The following is an 18,624-nucleotide window of genomic DNA, read 5'->3' on the forward strand; positions in this document are numbered from 1 at the left end:
GCCCAACTCCAGGCTCGATCCCAGGACCCTGAGATCATGACCTGAACTGAAGGCAGATGCTTAACAGACTGAGCTATCCAGGTGCCCCTCTTTCCAAATATTTGCATGAGTAGGCCTCAAAAGGCCTGTTTCTTTTAAAAGGCTTTTGTGAAATTAAATTCTTTAATTTGCTATTATCAAAGTATTATTTTAATCCTAATAAGATCAGGGCACTAATCAAGCCCCTTATTGGTTAAAGACCATATTCTCCTTGTATTATTTAAAGGTGTCTTCCGAAGATCATAAAATCATTAAATTATTGTGAAATTTTTAGATGAATTTCTTTAAAGATGTGTCCTCCTATTTATCCAGGCTGTCTGTATGTTATTGTCCCATTGCTTACTTTAATATGTTTTTCCATGTAACTCCCATGTCTTATTCCTTCATTAGAAAGGTACTATCATATTGTTGAATTTGGTGGATAGTCAATCAAAGAGTCACTTCATAAGTTATCTCTACAGACACTGATTGAACTCCCTCTGGGTGCAAAGTAAAACAGTAGTTGCTGAGGTAAAGACAAAGGTAAATTAATCACAGACCTAATTCTCCTAAAGTTCACAATCAAGTGGCAGAGATGACGACACGACATAGAATTCAGTGCCCAAGTACAATGTTGAGAAGAAAATGGAGGAGGAGAAAGTGAAATTTTTACATGTCATCCTTGCACAGGGCCATGCCAATCTTCTCTGTGTTGGTCCAATTTAGTATACGTATTGCCAGAGCGAGCACAGAAGTGAAATTTTTAGATAATGAAACTTCCTAATTTACCATGAAGGCAGAATTTATATAATCACATGGATTCCACTGCAAAAAAACCAACAAACAAAAAACAATTCTGACTTTTCTTATTTAAACACTTACTACATCTCTCATTCATTTATTCCACATACTATTATTTATTGAGTGCCTCCTGTGTGCACAATACTGCATAAGGAAATGTTGAAATACAGATGTGATGTATTATCTAAAAATAAAATATTTAGAGACTTCTGGATTGCTATTTTTCAAAGAGATGTTTTTATAGGTTGGCCCAGAATTTTCTAGAGGATCTAAGCTGACTTTCATAGAAACTACCTGTATATTTTACTTAACACTTTTTATATCATCTTTATATCATTTATATCATTTAATATTAAGATAAAATGATATAAAAAGTTATATATAAAAAGATATAAAAAGTTATATCATTTTTATCTTAATGTTAAAATCTTAAAGTTTATGGTTTTGGGCTTTCATTTCAAAAGGTCTTTGTATTAATGGGAGAAGCTGGGATTTCTGGCAACAAACAATAGCACAAAGAATCTTCATACACCTGTGAATCTCAGCATTTATCTGATAGATAGTGTTAGAAATGATAATATGCAATGCAGAGTTCTAATTTTTCCAGCTGGCAACAGATATCAAGTCATAAGTCCAGTTATTCTTTACAGTTCACCAAATATTCTTGGGTCTTGAAGATGATAACCAAAGAGTGGTAAGTGTACATTGTTCATGCTACTTTAATGACACATATTTCACAAATTTCACACTGCAGGGTACTTAGTCTCTTTTAGTGGCAGCAAAATATATTCAATTATGAAAATGCCCACCTAAAAATGCATATGCCAGTTATGCTCACTTTAGTAATGGCCATGAGTTAATAATGAGTTTGTGTCAAATGAATTAAAACACAATAGAAGATTATTTCTCAGTAAAAAGAGAAGTGCTGCCCATAGAAAAACGCTATGGGAAAAATATTCAAGATTATACTCAAATGTTGATGCGTGAGGAATAAATACAGAGTGTACAAAAGTGCAGGGACTCTGAGTCCCATGTGTCCATTTTCAGGAATCTACTGTAGGATGTGCTTGGTAAAATATAGTGGTAAGACTAGAAAGCAGTAGACTGGTGCCTAAACTAGAGCACTCAAAACAAGACAGCCACAGAGTGGAGACCCACCAGGACAACCATGCCGTAGTCTAGAAAGCAAACAGTACAGACTGAAACAGGCAGACAGATAAAAAATCTACAAATGATCAGATTTATTTGAACATTTGAAAAGATAGTAATGAGTATTTGAGTGATCCAACAGAGGTATGTTAATAAAGGTATATTCAAAATAAAATGAAACAAGGTAGGAGCAAAGCAAAGAACTCTAAGGAAGAGACTGAAAAAGGTATAATATGATAATGCCATACTACCTCATTTATTAATAAACAACAGCTACATAGTAAATAGTGATCAATGATTTAAGCAAATGTTTTGCAAAAATATTGGGAAGATAGAGGAAAGGAAGAGCAGTGAGCATAAAAGAGAAATATACAATCAACAGGTAATATCTAAATATGATAAAAATTTATATATATATATGTATAATTTATATGTGAAAGAGGGGAAATATCAGACAAATCAGCTAAAGTTGTTGAAAGTGAGTATGTCTGGGTAAAGGGACTAGAAAGGAAGAAAGGTAGAAAAGTGATATTTATTATGACTCTTTCACTCTTAAAACCTTTGTGTATGGTATTTGATAAAAATCTTTGAATTTTTTTTAGAGCATGAGTATCCTTGCAAACAGACACAGACAGGCGTAGACACACACACATACACACACACACACACACACAGTTGAGGGAGGAGGGGCAGAGGGAGGGGGAGAGAATCTTGAGCAGGCTCCAGATCCAACGTGAAGTCTGCTGTGGAGCTTGATCTCACAACCCTGAGATCATGATTTGAGTCAAAACCAAGAATCAGATGTTTCCACCCAGGCACCCCAAAATCTTTGAACATTTTAAATTAATATTTGAATGTTTTAAATAGGCAAATAACAAAATGCATTCTAATTAATCTTAAGTAGAGAAAAAATTTGGTAAGGATACTGGGGAACTCGTGGTTTCATTAGATGGGTTAGTGAAACAGGGGAGAGGCTGTGTATCCACCAACATGCAGAGATTTGGCCCATTAAAGACATTCGTAAAGCCAAATACTATACATTCCAGCTACCACCCATTCCAGAAGAATGGATGTTACCTACTGAGGTTGCTTACTTTTGGATCAGTTTTACAGACTGTGAATGACAAAATCTGAATTCGTGCTTTTGGCCCCTGGCCAAAGCAATCTGGAGAAGTGAAGTTTCTGGATTCTCCTTTAGAGACCCAAAACTCAGAGTATGGGAAATTATCAAGATATAGAGAATTTATATAAAAGATACCAAACAGCTAAAAACGACAAGTGTTTGCTACACAAAGATAAATCAATTCCTTTCCTAGAGCATATGCTTCCCATCATTAATATCTAACCATTTAAATGCAAGCATCATTGGTAATTCCAAAAAAAATTAGAAAAAATTCTAAGATGTTATAATTCTAGATTGGAAACTTCTGGGAATTTACTGTGGCGAGCTAGATATATCAGAGCACAGTTTATACAGAGATGTGAGTAGAGATTCTAGGCCTGATTATAAGAAAGTAAGTGAGAACAAGCAGCTGCGAAACATCTGGTCATATGGATAGGTATAGAGGACAAAGTAAAAACTTCCACATCTTAGAGAAAAGCTACAAATTCTGTTACAAAAATGGCTTTCTAGTGTTACCTTTACCTCTTCTACATACTATGCACTGAAGATTTACTGTAGTTGGAATTTGAGCATTGTAAGTATGTGTTTTGGTGACTGTATGTGTTTTGCTAAGGAAAAAATGTGTTTTTCTTTAGCAAAAATTATCATAAATTTCTTCACTTATTAGCAGCAATTATGTCATAGTCAAGTATATCAAGAAGCGAAAATGTTGATTTGTCTCCAGGGTTGATTTGTCTCTATGTGCAACTGGAGACAAATGAAGACATAAAGAACAAAATAGATAATCATGTTATAATAATATAGAATAAGAATTGGAATTGTTGTTTGATGAAATAAGAATCCAGGTTTCATTGACTAAGCTGAGTCAACATAATGCCAGGAAATTAGACCAGCCCCAAGATCCAAAATTATATATGTAACTACTCCCAAGAATAGTATTACTTTAAAATTCTTCAGGCACATTAGCCTTTCAAGACGGAATCACAGAACGTAGACATCTCAAGAGACCATCCCACCAGTTATACTCTGCCTCCAGTAAAAGATTATAATAGTCACTGATTCCCAAAATATACATTATGGTGATAAATTTAGAATTGATGTAGGATATAACACCCTCATTTTACAGATGATAAAGCCAAAAATCTTAGAATTGGAAACTATATGCCCTCATTTCTATAAGTGAAAAGAAAAGTTCAGAAAGTAAAAGCAATATGAGGAAATTCACATATGAATGGAAGAAAACATTTTAGAACACAGATGTCTTGGTGCTGAGCATGAAGTCAGAATGTCTTTCAGACAGTAAACACATTCTTAAGTACTACATTGTACTGCCTCTTGACAAAGGATAAGTATGGTTATTGAATATCAAAAGTCCGATTTCAATTATAATAAAAGATATGTAAATTAAGATAAGAGGAAATGATGGTTCTCAGTTGGTAAAGTAGCTGTGAACACTGAATAGTGAATACCGAGCCATTGGTCCAAGGGGAAATGTAAGATTAGATTCCAGAAAGCTTTTGATCACAAGTTTTCTTCAACTGAGAAATTTATGACTTTAAGTATATGTAATATTTGTTTAATTATATGCAGTATTTCTGTATGATAAAACACTAGCTTAAAAGGGTTTACTATGATCCTCACCCTGGGAACATGCACATAAATTTCTTCGACAATGCTATCAACCATGCATTATTATTATTGTTGGTTTTTAATCAGTCATCATCTCATGAATCTCCATATTTAGCCTCCTTTCCATTCTTTTCATAACTTCCTCATAAGCTGCAGATGTTCTTTAGCACTTTCCAAGCAGCCTTACATAGAAGCAGTGAACTTTCTTTTCCTTTTTCTGGATAAACCATATTGTTTCATTAGCATTGAACTCACAGCCAATAACACTGTAACTCATCCCTGAATGAAATTAATCTAACCCAGGTAGTTTCTCCAGAAGGCACATCACCATTTCCTTCCATACACACACACACAAAAAAAAACAAAAAATAAAATAAAAAATAAATAAAAATTTAAAAAGGAGATAGCATCTTAGCATAGTGCTTGGGGGCCATTTGAACAGCAAAATCACCAAAACAAGCCCCCAAATGCAAAAATTGTGGCACTAAATTGACCATGAAAAAGATACTTGAGTGTTGAAACAAGGACGCACTGTGTTGCCTTGCTTGACCTCAACTGGGAACAGTTTTTCACTACTCTGCACATGTCCACAAATGACCAGGAAAATGCTGTTTGACTTTGAGGTTATGAATAAAGTTTAATGAGTAAGCAAATTCACAAATGCAGAGTTCGTGAATAATAAAGACCAACTGTATACTAGCCACAGATTTCAAAAGAATGACGACTAGTGTGGCAAGGATGGAGGACAGGGTGGACTCCACTGCTGGCGTGTGCCTTCTGAATTGGGACAGAATTTTCAGAGGCCAGCTTGGCAATAAGACTCAAAAATTTTAAAATTGTTCTACGTGATGATTAATTTCATGTGTAAACCTAATTGGGCCACAGGATATATCAATGTTTGGTTAAACATTCTTCTGGATGTGTCTATGAAGGCTTTTTGGGATGAGATTAGCAGTTAAATTGGTACACTGAGCAAAGCAGATTGTTCTTTCTAAGGGAGGCTGGGGGTGAAGGTGATGCTCATCCAATCAGCTGAAGCCTTGAATAGAACAGACAGGCTGACCCTCCCTCTGTAGGACAGAATTTCTCCTGTCTCACTGTCTTTAAAGTCAGGTATCAGCTTTTTCTTGTCTTTGGATTTGAACTGAAACACAGACTCTTCTTATGTTTTAAACCTACGGCCTTTTGACTGGAACTACATCATTGGCTCTTCTGGATCTCCAGCTTGCTGAATCACTCTACTGATCTAGAGACTTCTCAGTCTCCATAATCTTGTGGGCCAATTTTGTAGCATAGATTTATTTCTCTATCCATGTGCATCCTATTGGTTCCATTTCTGTGGAGAACTCTAATACACATGCTTTGTTATTGGAATTGTATTTCTAGGAATATATCTTGATAAATCAGTGATAGATAGGTAGACAAACAGATAGGTAGAAAGATATCTGTATCTTTTATATAATGAGAGGTTTATGGAAATACAGAAACAAATTGGAAGAGCCTAAACATCACAAACTATGCCATGACATAAAAAATTATGATACAGATAAACTTATTTATATAAAAAGAGAATTAAAAATATCAGGTTAAAAGTGGTTACTAGGCCAAAAAAATGATTACTAGGCACCATGACGGAATTATATTTTAAAAATATATATGAATATACATGCATAGAAAGAAGCCTTAACAGACGTGATTATCTTGAGTGGAAATATTTTGGATAATTCGATTTTTATTACTTACTATATACCTATATTATAAAATTTTTCTATAATGAACATGTAATATTGTGTTGTGTAAGAAAAAGGAAAGAAAGGAAGAAAGGAAGGAAGGAAGGAAGGAAGGAAGGAAGGAAGGAAGGAAGGAAGGAAGGAAGGAAGGAAGGAAGGAAGGAAGGAAGGAAGGAAGGAAGAAGGAAGAAGGAAGAAGGAAGAAGGAAGGAAGAAGGAAGGAAGGAAGGAAGGAAGGAAGGAAGGAAAAGACCCATGATAGAAACAAGACTTGGTGACATAAAAGAAAGAACTCTAGATTTGGTGTTTGGTGACTTGGTCCTAAACCCAACTCCTTACTAATTTGAGACAGTGGTTTAACTACCCTGGTCCTTACTGTCTTGGCTATAATATCCTGGAATGGAAATAAATGTTTTCTAAGGCCTCTGCCCACATGAAACTTGATCTTCCTTGAGCTCATGTTTCTTTGGATTCTTTGCTGAAGGTTCTAAGTGTTAATACCCTCATGATCTCAACTCTGGAATCTAAGGGGGCACAGCATAGATGATTTGTTCACATGGGGTCCTAACCCTGACTTGGCTCAAACTTGGCTTGTGATACTAGGATAGAGGGACATAGATCAGATGTAAGACTGTAATTACCAGGTTGCTCTGTCGAAGTGTCCTAAAGATAGTATAAGGTAAACAAATAAACAAAACCCAACCCAAACCAACAAACCAACCAAACAAGCAAACAAAAACCCCATGGATACTGGTGTTTGAATTTCCATTCAAGCACTTAGTAGTTCTGAAGAGGATTTTCCTCCCCAGTAAAAAGGAGACTGTTCTATATACTTCAAAACTTTTTTGTAAGTTCTAAATTCATCAAGGTTTCTAAAGTGCATAGGATGAAATAGACACTAGAAAAAAAATAAATCTTTTTATTTAAAAGTAATCTTTTCCTTTTCTTCTTCCTTTCACAGATGACACATTCTAGAATCATGTAAATTCTGCAGAGCATGGGGGAAGGGAAAGGAGTATTTTTCATAATTGTCCTAGGAGCTAGAAGTAGCTTGTTGTTTTACCTAGTGATTACAGCAGACATTTGATAAATTATAACACACAATGAATATGTTGTCATAGCAGTAAAAAAAAAAGTTAAAATTAAAAAAAGTAAGTTAAGCAATAAAAGACAGGAGATAAGGATTTAATTTTGGGATCTAATTTGGAACACAATTAAGATGATGGAGGAGACTAATATTTCATTCATCTAATAAAATATCTCCAGGCTTGGTAGTGATTAGACGCAGAGTCATTTCCTGGCCCCTCTCATAGATAATAGCTCTGACACTGTGTCCTTTAACAAAATGCCAGAAGAACAGCTTAGTGTACTCCGAGAGGAAAACAAATCACACCTTGTCCGACCTACATGGCTCCTGGATTATGCCCACCAAAGTAGTAACAGGTTGACCTTATTTTACTCAAGAATTCTGATGGGATCTCAAGAGAAGAAGTTGTTTTATCTTAAAAAACTAATTCTATTCCTTAGAAAGAGAGTTCAGCAAATTCATGTTGATGTGTAACTGCAAACAAATTATGAGGCCTCTCATCAACTCAATGAATCTTAGTTTTGCTCAGTGTTGATCATCCAAAGAGATGATCTCTTAGATGTTCTTCTGTTCCCTGATCCTGTTCTGATGTCTGTTTACCTCCAAACGCCCTAAGGCACAGCTCCCCAAATTTGTGCCAAACCACCTCAAGGTAAGGCTGAAAATTATGGGGAGCTGTGGATAGTCTATATTTTTGAGGGAAACACACTGGTCTTTAGTGTCTATCAGATGGCTCATGAATTACAAGTCTGAGTTAATTTTCAGACCCCGTAACATTCCTTTGATGGATGGATCTTTTAGAACCTGGGTTTTCCACAGTTGCTGTGATAAAAAGCAAGTACCGCACACCAAATTTATGTGGAACAGGAAATGAAGGCAGTGGTGCCCAGTTTCAGGAATGATATTATCTTTTTTTTAAATTTCAATGTTACGTGTATTATTTCTTCAAATGGCTACTGAGTTGCTAGGACATAAACACTTAGGAAATCATTTGGATATGATTACTTAATACACTGAACTGTCCAGTATTTCTTCTGTCCTAAGAACTCTGTGGAAAAGGAAAAAGAAAAAAGAAAGAACCAGAGACATTGAGGGCCCCACGAGCAGAGAAAGTCTGGCACCTTCTGCCCTGCAGCCCTCTTCCACCTTATCAATAAAGCTCAGGTCAATATTTGATCTTCACATGCTTATCCATCACAATAAACTGCCTGAGGAGGCTGGGGAGACGGGTGTCCTTTTCCTTAAGGCGGGTTAAGTTGAGATAAATTTTAGGTCATTAAGATCTTTTCAACCTATTGATGATTATCTGCTATGGCTCATGTTACATATTTTGTCACCTGAGGACAACCATCTGTTCTTTACAATGGTCAGCTGGCTTCAGCCTCCTGTCTTCTTGCCAAACACATTAGATGGCTGATGGCTTGATTTCCAAAATTAGTACGCTTTGGGGGTTGCCTATTGTATGTACTTATTTATAGCAATACTTATTTGTCTGACCTGCTTTCTGCACTTCTCCAAACATATTTCCATTATCTCATGAATATACTATTTCAGGTTTTGTTTTTTTTTTAAGATTTTGTTTATTTATTCATGATAGACACAGAGGCAGAGGGAGAAGCAGGCTCTATGCAGAGAGCTGGACGTGGGACTCGATCCTGGGACTCCAGGATCACACCCTGGGCTGAAGGCGGTGCTAAACCACTGAGCCACCCAGGCTGCCCTACTATTTCAGTTCTAATCATGTTGCAACCCGCAAGCACCCTAAAATAATTAGGTCTCCTTTGTGTTTAAACTGGAAAAGAAGCTATGGCTTCAAATTTGGAGGACACAATGGCTTAAATATAAAGCTATGGTAGTATAATGATCCAAGTTAGCCACAAAAGTGAAAAACTCAAGTGTGCATTGATCATAAAAAAAAAAAAAAAGAAATCTTAAAAAGTACTTGAAAAAAACATGAACACAATCTTTTGTTAAGCTCTCAAAGGGAAGATCTTTCTTACCATGATTTGCAACTTAGAAACCAAGGGAAAATATTCATACATTGTCTTCATTAAATATTTGCTTTTTGTATACTGCAGCGTATATTCAAGTAGCTCCTTATTTATTCATTCATCAATATATTTTTATTGAATCTCAGCTGCATTGTAGGCTTTGTGCTAGCTTCAGGGGTAGTCCATCTTGAGGTAAGGGGGCTGGCCTTCTTATTGTAGCATTAGTCAGTGATTAGCTGCGGGTTACCCCAGGGTCAGAAGGCACAGCGTTACCTCCCAGACAAGATGCTCCTGATCTCCAAGCTCAGTGTTTAGAGAAAGTGACAGTTGTGAGCTCTTAGCAGTCAAAAACTCCTAAGAGCTGTGGAATGTGGGATGGGTACAACAGCCTTGCAAAGGGTATGTGAGACACCAGCAGACTCTACCACAAGATGTAAATGCAAGAGCTGTGATCTTGGAAGCCCCAAAATGATCCAACTCTGGGGTAGATATGGGTCTCATTAACATAAGCATTGCTGCGAGAGTGAATGAGGATATATTATATCGTGTAGAACTAGGGTTTTTTGTTTTTTTTGTTTCGCTTTTAACTTAAATTCAATTTGCCAACATGTAACACTCAAAGCTCATCTTATCACATGCCTTCCTTAATGCCCATCATCTAGTTACCCCATTCCCCCCCACCCCACTCACCTTCCCTTCTGCAACCCTTTGTTTGTTTCCCAGAGTTAGGAGTCTTTCATGGTTTGTCTTCTTCTTTAATTTTTCCTCACTCAGTTTTCCCCCTTCCCTTATGGTCCTTTCACTATTTCTTATACTCCACATATGAGACCATATGATAATTGTCCTTCTCTGATTGACGTATTTTCATTCAGCGTAATACCTTCCAGCTCCACCCACATTGATGTAAATGGTAGATATTCATGCTTTCTGGTTGAGAAATATCCCATTGTGTATATATAACACCTCTTCTCTATCCATTCATCCGTCGAAGGACATCGTGGCTTCTTCCACAGTTTGGCTATTGTGGACATTGCTACTAGGAACACTGGGGTGCAGGTGCCCCCATGTTTCACTACATCTGTATCTTTAAGGCAAATACCCAGTAGTGCAGTTGCTGGGTCATAGGTAGCTCTATTTTTAACTTCTTGAGGAACCACCACACTGTTAGCTTTCACTTGTTTTAGCACAGTGGGGCAACAACAGAAACAATGGCATCCCCAGACTGGGGCCAACTGGATCACTCAGTTTCTATGTTGTCTCTCCTTGAGACATTGGGAAGCACGGCTAGCTTCCTTGATCAAGTAAGCCTTTGGTGTTCCTGATTCATTTGGGGAACAGAAGGGGATAATAAAGCCTTGCAAAGTCTATTATAGGAGGGGTTCAGATAATTTCACTAAAAAAAGTCATGATCATACTTGTACCCTTAAGCTAGTGAAGAGCACTTATATGGGTTGGAGAGGAGTTGGTTACGGTGGGGAGCAGGAGATGCCCTCTAAATCCATTTCTCCCCTGCTTGTGGGACTGAGAATTAATAACTTTGGAAAGGGGAAACTGTAACCAAGTATCAGGAAGCGTCAATCTTCAGGCCTAGAAATGGAATAGAAAGTTTGCAGGAAAGAGCTTCTTACTGGTTTTTCTACTAAGAAAATTCTCTCCATTTGCTCAGAGATTGTTTACATGTCAAACACTGATGAATACTGAAGTCATTTATTAAAGATAATGCTAAATACTGTAAAACCAGAAATCTCACAATCTTTCTGAAGTTCTGCTCCAATTTACTTTTTATTTCAGCACTAATAGTGATATTTGAAACCTGGTGAAAAGATACATAATTTTTCTTAGGTCTATTATTCTTGTTTTTGCTATTACAAAGCCTTGGTTCTGCTGTTTAAAATATCTGGTTACTGGATAACAAATGGTTCGGCTAGAACACTTAGATTTTTAAATTTTACCTACTTTTTTGATTTCTTATGTTTTGAATAAGTTCATATAGTTCAAAATGCAAAAGCTGCAACGTGGGAAATATTGAAAGGCAGGGTTGTGCTGGAGATTGCTGTCTCCGGCTCACAGGGGCCATTGTACACATCTCTTCCCAACTCCGTGTTCACTGACACCACATTGGTATCTTAAAAGAGGACGTGTTGGGCATATTTATACCATGGAAATTTGCAAATACTACAAATCCCGTCCCTCCTCCACCCTTACCGAGTTGTTGAACATTCACCAAAACACCACTGGTGAACGTTCGCCTCCCACCCTAGCCTAATTTTGCTCCCTACTTGCAGCTAACGTTATTTAGGATTATTGAGTGTCTTTACAAATATATTTTGGGAACATGTCAGTGGTATATTATATGTAACAAAAGTATATATTTACTTATTTCTCCCTTTGGGAGACAAATAGTAGCATGTCACAGTGCTGTTCTGCCCCTTGATTTTTCACTTAACAAACTACCTTGGGGATCATTTTGCAGTGCCTCCTCAGTTGTTTTTTTTTTTTTTTTTAACACAGGTAATCCGTTCTACAGATGTGCTACAATTTTTATTTAATCCAACATTTGAGCATGTACATCGTTTTCCAACTTGGTTGACTTAGTGGTCAGCTTATACATTGGTCATTTACCACATGTGCAGATGTATCTGCTGAACAATTTTCTAAAAGTGCAATTGTTGCACCTAAAAGCATGTGTGTTTTAAATTTTGATGGAGAATGCCAAGTCATGTTCCATAAATATTACCGTCTGTACTCCTACCAGTGGCAAATAAAATAAACATGTATAATTAAATGCACAACCACCTTATCATATAGTCAATCTAAAGTTGTTGTTCTCTGTTAGAGAGAAATACTGTTTTCTATCATTCCTCAATAAATACAAGATACAGGATGCTACTGTTTCATTATGTGAAAAGCCTTCTTTGACTAAAAATCTCTTCTGCGAATTCTTTATTCTCCCTAGGAGTGCTTTGTGCAAAATGGCTTCCCTCAAACTCTTAAGGGAAAAATCATAAGATTTGACACAATCTTTTATGTATTCATTTCTCCAAATTCCTTTTCTATCACGTTATTGCCACACACAGAAAAAAAGTATGAAATGATGTAGAGAACTAAAGTTAGGCAGTGATTTATCAGAAAGAGCTGGAACATGCATTTAAAAGGCTCATCTTTAAAGAAAAAGAAGGAACAAGTTTTTAAAAATGACTTTACTGTACATCTAACAAAAGAATCAATATCTGGTTTTTGCAGGAGCAATCCCATAGTGAAAATAAAATCATTCACCCTTGTAGCTTTAAACAACGAGTTTCTGTGCCTAAGGAAAAAAGGGCATTTTCTAGAGAAGCTTCAAAAGAATAATGAGAAGTTAAAATCACTCGTGTTCCACTTTTTTAAAGCACTTGTTTCTTGAAAATGAAATAATTAATGTGCCATTCCTAATGCCCAAAAGCCTTGAACAATTCTTCACAAAGTTTACTAAATAGTCAAGACTGAAGCAGATGCTGGCCAAGAAAAACAAAAGCGTGAGAGAGAACTGCATTTCAGGAAGTATTTCTCTCGGAGACCTCAAGCAGGCAAAATGCCAATGGAGTTGAGAGAATAAGCTTTTCAAAAGCTACAGGCAGGAAACCAAAGAAAAGATATACACAATTTTCTTTAAGTAGAAAGAAGATGAAATGCAAAGAGGAGAAAGTCAACATTTCCCAACCACCACGAGCTTTCAGGCTGTGCCCCCCAACCCCCAGCCTCTAGGTCAACCATATTTGGTGCTTGGGGAGTGTGTATCAGTTAAAAGGAAAAGGGGGGGTGGGTAGGGGGAAAAAAAGAAAATGAAAAAGGAGATAAAGATATGCATTCCCTCCGCCTTGTATAAGCTGTTGCATTTCTCCCACCCAAAGGCACCTCCATGTTTGTTTAAATTAATATCCTCGCTGTTGGTTCTCAGAATCATGCTCTTGGGCTCACTGACTAGAAATCTATGTTCCAGCCACACTGGACAAAGCTCCCTCTACACGTGAATCTCACAGGATTCCTTTTACTGCAATGTGTGTTCCCTTCCTGCTTTCTACACATAAAAATGTATTAAAAAAAAAAAAAACTAATTTGGAGCAGCTGAACCACCAGGAGTTTAGGGGCAGGAAGTTGAAAATGCAGATCTGAGATACACATGTATATATTTGGAACTCTTCAACATAAAGGTCACAACCTAACAATGTGCTGCAGCAGACTAATGAGATAAAAATGACAAAGAAGAAGGAGCCAGCGAACAAGTGGGCCGGGGCCTGGAGGGGTGACGCTTGGGTCAATGCTGTGCCCTCGTCCCCTCTGGGTCCCTGATTCTCTGCTCCCACCCATGTGTGAAAGGAAGGAGGATGGGGCTGAAGGACATTACCAGGAAGGCCATCTGCTCCGTCCATCTGAAATGATCCGAGGCATAAATAGTGCTACTCCCCAGATATTCGCCCAAACATCCCAACACAGACTCTTTGCACCATCCACAAATGGCATGGCCCTCTCGTTGTCTCCCTGCCCTGGCAAAGTTCAAAGCCTGGGTCCCAGAGTGACTAAGTGGCACAGATGCCTCCACCAACCAATATGGGATATATGTCACGATAAGAAATAAACGTCTGTGGTTGTAAGACACACACACACACACACACACACAGATACTCTTGTCTTAGCAGTAAAATAGAGTAACAGCAAACATTGGGTAGAAGAAATCTTGGAATATGTGTGAATGAAGAGAAAGGGAGGAAAAAAAAAAAACCCAGAGGAAACAGCAAAGCTCCATGGTAACCCAGGAAATGACTAGCGGACAGGGACTGGGAATAGGATACTCTAAGAAGTGGTCAGACCAGTGGGAACAGTGGTCGTGGGTGTTATCAAGGGACCTCCCGGCTGTAAATGTTCCTCTTCAGAAAAACCACAACAATTAAGACTTTATTTAGTAGAGGAGGAGAGCACCCTATGGTCAATCACCTTGCATTTTAGTACGTTGCTGTGTCTTGTCTTTAAAAAACAATTGTTCGTCCTTCCACTCATTTCCAGCTGACAAGATAACCATGCTGTTGGCAATCAACAGAAAGATTACACCTCAGGGAGACCTGTTCCAAATAAAAACTCAGAAATGGAGGTGGGGGGTGGAAACATGTTTCCAGAGACCTCATCTAAAATTGCACAATATAAGAGGGCAAGTCCAGGTTTAGGAGAAAGAATCACCACAAAAATTGTTATTTCAAAAGAAGTTTTGCTTAAACACTGTGGGCAAGTCATTTTTTCTGTCTACCAGGAAGCTGAAAATGCAGACCCGAGGCGTAGGTACATAGATACCTGGAACTCTTCAGCATAAGGTCACAGTGGAAATGTGGGGTGAGGCCGGTGCTTGGGTTTGGCTGATGCACACTCATCCTGACATCTGTCTTACTTTTCTTCTTGTACTGTGGACCAGGAATCCTAACAAAGGATTTTCCAGGTCGTCTTCTGACCAGGGCTCCATGTATGGTCTGCTTCCAAGTCTTTGTGCATTTGTGATGTGACAGTGAGCAGTAAGGGGAACTGCTTGTTACAAGAAGTCTTTTTCAAACAGGTGGGCATGGTGACAGCAGTTTCTGGGGCTTCTGGGATAGCTGTGGCCGGATTGCTAGCATCCCTTCCCCAGCGTCATGGAATCTGAGCGGTGAGCAGTGGTGACTGTGGTTTCTACTGAGTTTTGTGAGCTGCTGGTTTTATATCTTAGCCTTGTTCCCAGGACCCTGGAGTTCCCACGAGTCTCCCAATAATATTCATCTCTTTATGTTTAAATTAATGGGGGTAGATGTTACAGTCTGCAACTAGAAGTGCACTACCCAAGGAACCAGTGAAATAAAAGTTCCAAGGTAAAAGCATCAGGGAAATCAAGAAAGAAATATCCGAGATGAGGAGGTGAAGACACAGAGTATGGGGTCCTTGCTCTACACTCAGGTGGAATTCAAGTTTAAATACTACTCTGTCATTAGGGGGGTGATGGGTACTGGTGTTATTTGGTCTTTGGCTGGTGTCTCCTCCTGCTATGTTCTCTGTCCCCATTGCTTGGCCCAGGAGAAGACACTCGACATAGTTACCCATCAGGTCCCATCTGGTCTCTTGGGTGTCTCTTGTTACTGCTAACAGCAGTCCTGGCCATCACCATAGATTATAAGATCTCTGCTCTCCGTGGCTTCTGGTCCCAAACCTAGTCCTCTTCTCTTCCACTGCTCTCCTCAGCATGTCCATGCCTTATGTGTACCCCAGAAACTCTCAGGTATTTCTTCTGTGCTCCACTGGTATGAGGGGGCTTCTCAAAGCTGCCATCAGACCCACAGTCCTGGGAACCTCTCCCTGCCCTTGCTAAGCTGTGGCCACCGTGGCATGTGGAATTCAGAGCCATGTCAGACTGGGAACTCTCTGGTGACTACTCACATCAAACTAGATATTCAGGTGGAGTGATGATTCCATTGTCTCCACCCCTTCCCCTTCTGGGAACTCAAGTTGGGGAAGCCAAAAATCTGGTGTCTCATATTAGACCTTAAGATATCTAGATTGAAGAATTTTCATACATTTCCAGTTGGAATGTAATTTAGTACCAACAGTACGGATGATAATTTGGCAATATTTAGCAACTTTTAAATACACATGGCCTCGAATAGCAATTTTACGTTTAGGAATTTATACTGCAAAAAAAAAAAAGGAATTTATACTGCAGATATGATCATGCTCTCATAGAATGGCCTTTTAATGAGATTATTCATGTGGGATAATTTGTAATAGTGAAAGATTAGAACCCTACATGTCCATCAACATGAAACTGGTTAAATAAAAATTATGGTAAATTCATACAGTGGGCTATTATGAAGACATCGAATATAATGAAGTGGCTCTTTATGTGCTAATCTGTAAGATCTCCAAGATGTATCTGGAAGGTTAAGCTGAACATCAGTAATACGGATTGTGCAGAAAAGCAGTGGATAAATAAAGCTCAGAAGAGCAAGGGAGAATTCTCACCAGACATCCTTTTATACTTCTTGAATTCTGAACCATGTGACTGTAAAATCTATAAATACCTATAAATATTTTTACTTCTCAAGGATTTTATTTATTTGAGAGGAAAAAAAGGAAAGAACATGAGTAGAGGGGGGAGGGACAGAGGAAGAGGGAGAAGCAGACTCCCCGCTGAGCAGAGAGCCTGATGATGGATGACGGCCCCTGGATCATGACCTGAGCTGAAGGCGGATGCTTAACCAACTGAGCTACCCAGCCACCCCTAAAAATAAATTTTTAACTAAAGAATACAATTTTAAAAATAAATCTTTTCCCCTAAAAATATGTACACAAAGACTATATAATTATATTTTAGAAATTGCTCCAAGTTGAGCAATTACTTATTTGTTCTTTGAAATACCTTCCCTCCCCAGAAGCTACAATTGCTTCAGTTTTAATGAAACAAGAGCCTCAGGGCACAGAGAAGCAATTATTAGTTCCTCAGAATAAGCAATTAGTGGTAACTAGCATTTAAATATATCAGTTTAAAGTTTTAAAAATGCCATCTCCCGTGCTCGCTTCGGCACCACATATACTAAAAATGCCAACTCTCCACATAAGGTCAATAGTTGGGATATGCAGCATTTTTTACTCAGACCTTTGGGTGTTAAGTGTTTCTCCTTGGCTTATTTCAATATTTACATTAAGACTCGTTCTAAACTGTCATTCTACAGTTTTTGTAGAGTCCATAAAATTATATCACTTGGATATAAAATGAGAAGCACAAAGCAATCTTTTGGGGGTTCTCAGCTAGCAGTTTTGTGGAGTACTAGGTGTACACGGAGCCTGCTCTGAGCTCTTTACTATTGTTTGTTTGGTTATCATCACAGTTATTCTCTTAAGCAGGTACTATTGTTTTCATTTCACAGGTGAGGAGATTGAGGTTCAGAGAAGTTCACCAAGGTCACATAGATAAGAAGCATTGGAAGGAGTATTCAAACCCTAGATTCTGCTCCAATGATGATGATTGATGATGATGATGATGATGATGATGATGACAATAACGTCTATCTACTGAGCAATAACTGCGTGTTAGGCACTGTCCTAAACACTTCTGTGGATTAACTAATTTTTTTCTTTTTTTTAATTTTAATAATAAATTTATTTTTTATCGGTGTTCAATTTGCCAACATACAGAATAACACCCAGTGCTCATCCCGTCAAGTGCCCCCCTCAGTGCGCGCCACCCAGTCACCCCACCCCCCGCCCTCCTCCCCTTCTACCATCCCTAGTTCTTTTCCCAGAGTTAGGAGTCTTCCATGTTCTGTCTCCCTTTCTGATATTTCCTACCAATTTCTTTTTGAGGGACTGACCAGTTTAATCCTTACAAAAATTCTATGAGTAGGTACTGTTATCCTCCCATCAGATATGAGGGTATTTCCTAGTTCCAGCAGCTACGACAAACTGGGTGCCCTTAATAACAAGCATCTATTTGTCATAGTTCTAGATCCTGGAAAATCGAAGACCAAGGTGCCAATCTGGTTCCTGGTAAGAGACTTCTTTCTGGTTTGCACTTGGCTTCTTCTCAGTACATCCTCAACATGGCAGGGAGAGAAAGAGAGCTAGCTATCTCTCTGGTCTCTTACAAAGGCACCAATTCCATTCAGGAGGGCTCCATCCTTATGACCTAACATCTCCCAAGGTCTCATTTCCGAACCACACTGGGGATTAGGCCTCCACGTGAATTGAATCTGAGGGGGAATCTGAGCTGTCTTCATCTGCTTGGGCAGCTATAATAGAAAATCATAGACTGGATGGCTTACAAATGACATAAATTTATTTCTCAAAGTTTCAGAGGCCGGAAAGTCCAAGGTCGATGCACTGGCAGATTTGGTGTTGGAGGAGAACCCACTCTCTGGTTCATAATGGCTGTTTTCTCTATGAACCCCCAGGGTGGTTGGGGGAGGTGGGGGCGGGATGGGAACATTCAGTCTATAGCGCAAACATTGGTTCTGCAGCAGGTGTCAAGGCATAGAGTGTTTCAGAACTTTTTTTATGTTCTTAACCTTAACCTTTGTAGGATAGTATTTTATCACTAAAACAAACCCA

At 38.3% G+C, this 18,624-nt stretch overlaps 1 long non-coding RNA gene and 1 other non-coding gene across 2 annotated transcripts in view; both read right to left on the minus strand.

Moving 5' to 3' along the window:
- Positions 1-18,624, minus strand: part of LOC140622269 (uncharacterized) — an 85,892-nt gene that overhangs the window by 52,828 nt on the left and 14,440 nt on the right. The window lies entirely within an intron of this gene.
- LOC140622505 (U6 spliceosomal RNA) lies at positions 664-768 on the minus strand. The gene has a single exon (XR_012022263.1). It is a non-coding gene; the product is annotated as a U6 spliceosomal RNA (small nuclear RNA).

This window comes from Canis lupus, chromosome 31, assembly GCF_048164855.1.
Source record: "Canis lupus baileyi chromosome 31, mCanLup2.hap1, whole genome shotgun sequence".
NCBI classification, from domain to species: Eukaryota; Metazoa; Chordata; class Mammalia; order Carnivora; family Canidae; genus Canis; species Canis lupus.